The sequence below is a fragment of the Lactuca serriola genome, chromosome 6, assembly GCF_051521515.1.
Source record: "Lactuca serriola cultivar US96UC23 chromosome 6, Lser_US96UC23_V15, whole genome shotgun sequence".
Taxonomy (NCBI): domain Eukaryota; kingdom Viridiplantae; phylum Streptophyta; class Magnoliopsida; order Asterales; family Asteraceae; genus Lactuca; species Lactuca serriola.
In genome coordinates this window covers 53638538-53643425 of record NC_136413.1, presented here as the reverse complement: position 1 = coordinate 53643425, position 4888 = coordinate 53638538, and positions in this window count along the sequence as shown.

The window sequence follows — 4888 nt, the reverse complement described above, 5'->3', positions numbered from 1 at the left end:
TTGTGACACTGATTTTAGTATGAATGCAGGCACGTATACTTTGTTAAATATTTTATTATTTAAAAGTATAACTCTTAGACAGAGTGTTTTAATCCCATGTATTTATAGTTAGTATATCTTTTATGGGTTGATATACTATATTCACTATAAACAATGCTCTGATACCAATCTGTCACACCCCAAAACCACGAACGGCGGAAACGTTCATGGGTGTAGGACGTCATGTACAGTATCACAACAGTGTAATATAATAAACAAGCAACAACATCATCCATTGCATTATAAGTAAAGTTTTATACATGTGTGTTCTTTCATTGTGGTAAGACACCAAAAATATACAATCAAAATAAAAGACGAGGCTTGTCTGCAACGTCTTCTCAAAACATGTCCTCCGTACCTGTCTACTGGCGACCTGAGAATACAAGTTATTTTGAAAGAGAGTATCAACTTTAAAGCTGGTGAGTTCATAAGTATATAAGTGTCATTGCTTTGTTTGTGAATACCTGCTATGAATGCCATGAAACCTTTAAGTGAAAATGTTGAGGTAAGTATGAAATCCCTAGAAAAACCCTTATTTTCTATAAGTATGAAGTGTAGTCTTCTACCAAGACCCAATGTTTTGTATGTATGAAATGTAGTCTTCTACCAAGACCCGAATGTTTTGTATAAATGAAGTATTTTTCCTTTGTGTAGACTAGTACTAAAAGTGCTTAGTCTAACTCATCGTTTATGTGAAAGATATCACAAAATAAAGTAAACAGGAAAAATATAATCAGGTAAGTGTTAGCCGGAGGTACTGGTGCTAACAAAACGAATGTAAATGTTGACCCGAGGTACTGGGGCTAACATATTACATATAACCTAATGGACATCCGAAGATTTGTCCAATTCTTCCTCTGTAGCAGCAGCAAGTGGAAGGAATGGTTAGTCCCTTTAAAGGTACTCCTAGTATAAGTATTAACCGTAGGCATCCGTAGATGTTCATTACCCACTGTTGCTAACAGATGGGTTCCGGAATGGTTAGTCCCGTACATATATCCCGAGGTACTGTGGGATAGAGGCCCATCTAGGTATCCCGAGGTACTATGGGATAGGGTCCTTTCTTAAATATTCCGAGGTACTGTGGAATATGTAGGAAGATTTACACAGAAGGTACTGATAAATCATCCTCGTAATGCGAGATACAAGTAATCCTATTAATGTATACAGATAAGTGTATCTATGGAAAGGTACTCATGTAATGCGTTTATGTAATCGTGTTCATGTATCATGCAAGTATATGTAAAGGTACTCATGTATCAGGTAAACATCTATAAGTACTCATGTATCAGGCAATGTGCTAGTATAGACTCATGAATAAACTGACTCTTGTTTGATATCTTCTGACTATCCCTATGATAGCTAACTGGAAAGTATGTTGTTGTTCAAGTAGGTTTATGCAAGGTATCTAGGAGCTTTGAACAATAATATAAAGTGACTTGAAGTCATTATACAATTCAAAACTAATACTTCTGTTGTCTAAGTATTTTAAGATAGAAAACCATTTCACGTGACTTCTTTTGAAATATGTGAAATCTACTGAGTGAAAACATAGTTATAAAATACATGAAACTGATTTAATAACATGTTTGTTTCTACTTGTATTCCCCCCCCCCCCATTAAAGCATTTAAAATCCTTTAAAACATTGATTTACGGGGTATGAACTCACCTGTAGTTGGTGATTGGAATGAACTGAACGGTATCGGATGGCTAGGTGTCAAGCGAGGACTTGTGCACACACTACGATCCTAATGAAAATATAATCACACATATATGCACTCAATTAGACACCAAAGACTAATTGATAATGTTTAAGACATCTTAGATATAGATAACACTTTATGTAAGTGTTTTAAGCCGTAAGGACTTCATCTAAGCTATTGTGGGACAGGGTACTTGAGTTTAGGGTTTCCAAAGGACCCCATATGAGAGTTTACTCTCCATATACCATCACACATGGAGTTTACGGTTGTAAACTCTTGAGTTTACGGCCGTAAACTCCCAAACATGTGTGTTTGGTGTGTTTTGAAGTCCAATATGCTTTCTAGAATTATTCTAACCTAGTGGATATGTTCTTGGAAGGGTTTAAGGCCTAGAAGTACTCCAAATAGGAGTTTACGGCCTAAAGGACATTTCCCCTTGGAGTTTACGGCCGTAAACTCCCTTGGGGTGATTCCTTGGTTGTTTTCAAGTTTCTTGTACTAGTGGGATGTGTTCTAGACTTTTAATCCTAGCACATGAAGGCATTAGGCACCACTTAGTGCCCTTTATAGGAGTTTACGGCCCAAGAACCATGTCTTGGCCGTAAACTCACTTGTTTAAGTGATTTTGGTGTGGTTTGGTCCTTCCATTTAGTGGGTACAATTTCTTGTAAAGGGCTAGGACCTTAGGTGTCATGAAAACACCCCTTTGTGACCATTTACATGGAGTTTACGGCCTAGGAGAGTTCTGGGCCGTAAACTCACTTTCTTTTGTGTCATTTGAAGTGTTTAAGACCTTAAGCTACTTGGGGAATTAATCTAGATGCAAGCCTTAAAGTCCTTTAGTCCAAAAACCACCATTTAGCCCTTTGAAATGGAGTTTACGGCCTAAGAGAGTTCTGGGCCGTAAACTCCCAATCTTGGGTGGTTTTGTGTGTGATTTCATGTCCCTAATGTGTTTACCTAATGTCCTAAGGCCTTATTCTAGCATCAATGTCGGTTTTGGCTTTGTTTCGGGAGTTTACCGCCCAAGAACACCTTGGGGAGTAAACTCTTAGATCTCATGATTTAGCCCACTAAATCATGTTATAAGCATCAAATATGTAATCTAACACTACTAGAAAGAGTTACTCACAATCTGGGATAAAAACCCGAAGATCTGTCAGAGAGAAAATGGCTTTTCTTTAGTTGGAATTGTGAATAATGAATTAAATAAATTCAGAAAACTATTTATAGTCCTGAAATATTTTGACAGAAAATATTTTTATTCTTGAACTTAGACTGTAACATTATGAAACTTGAAATGTCCAAATTTCACAAACTCAGGAGCATCCACTCTCCTGATATCTCCTAAAGTGTAAACCCTAAGGTACACTAACTTGTTCGGAAAAGTCTGAAAATCACTGAAATTGGACTGACTTCTATTGAATAGATATTGTTCGTACAAATGGAAATTTCGGGTTGTCACATCATCCCCCCGTTAGAAGGAATTTCGTCCCGAAATTAGAATGTAAGCAAATAAGAAATTTCAAATAACTAAGCAAAAAGGTGAGGGTATTTCAGTTTCATCTGATCCTCACGTTCCCAAGTGAATTTCGGTCCACGCTTTGCGTTCCAGCGCACCTTCACTATCGGGATACGGCTTTGCTTTGTTCGCTTGACCTCTCGGTCCATGATTTCTACTGGTTCCTCCACGAAGTTGAGGCTCTCGTTGATCTCGATCTCGTCGAGTGGAATGACAAGAGTCTCGTCAGATAGACACTTTTTCAAGTTTGACACGTGGAAGGTAGGATGTACGTTACTGAGTTCTTTCGGTAGATTAAGCTTGTAAGCCACAGGGCCGATTCTTGCGAGAATCTCGAAAGGCCCTATGTATCTTGAATTGAGCTTCCCACGCTTTCCAAAGCGTATCAAGCCCTTCCAGGGTGAGACTTTCAGTAGGACTTGGTCGCCCACCTGGAACTCCAATGCTTTCCTACGCTTGTCGGCGTAGCTTTTCTGTCGGTCTCTAGAGGCTTTTAGTCGTTCACGAATTTGAACGATCTTCTCTGTCGTTTCCCGAATGATCTCTAGACCCGTGAGAGTGCTTTCGGGAACGCGTCCCTTAGCTAACTGGGTATCACCCACTTCAGCCCAGCACAGAGGGGATCTGCACTTTCGGCCATAGAGGGCCTCGAATGGAGTTGCCTTGATGCTCGTGTGATAGCTATTGTTGTAGGAAAATTCAACAAGGGGTAAATGAGTATCCCAAGCTTTTCCAAAGTCTATCACACAGGCACGCAACATATCTTCTAAGGTTTGGATAGTTCTCTCACTTTGCCCGTCGGTCTGTGGATGGTAGGCTGTACTCATGTCCAGCCTAGTTCCTAGGGAATTTTGTAATGACTGCCAGAACCTCGAAGTGAATCTACTATCTCGGTCTGAGATGATAGATAAAGGAACACCATGCAGTCTTACAATCTCCCTAATGTAAGTTCTGGTAAGTTTCTCCATCTTGTCTGTTTCCTTGATCGGTAGGAAGTGTGCAGACTTGGTCAGTCTATCGACGATGACCCATATGGAATCAAGTCCACCCGTCGTCTTGGGCAACTTGGTTATGAAGTCCATAGTGATCCGCTCCCACTTCCATTCTGGTATTTCCGGTTGTTGTAGAAGACCGGAGGGTTTCTGGTATTCGACCTTGACCTTTGCGCAAGTAAGGCATTTACTCACGAAGGTAGCAATATTTGCTTTCATGTTAGGCCACCAGTATAGCTTCTTAAGATCCAGATACATCTTATCTGAACCCGGGTGGACGGAATAACGAGTGTTGTGAGCTTCCGTCATGACCAAGTCTCTGAAGCCACCGTGTTTCGGTGTCCAGATCCGATCCATGAGGTATAAGGCTCCGCCACCCTTGACTTCCAAGTTCTTATCCATCCCTCTAAGGGATTCACCCGCCACATTTTCAGGTTTCAAAGCGTCGAGCTGAGCCTCCTTTATTTGTGTGGACAAGTGCGAATGGATGGTTAGAGTCAAAGATTTGACTCTACGACCAGTATATTCTTTCCGACTTAGGGCGTCGGCTACTACATTGGCTTTACCCGGATGATAACGAATTTCGCATTCATAATCACTAAGTAGCTCGACCCACCGTCGTTGTCTCATG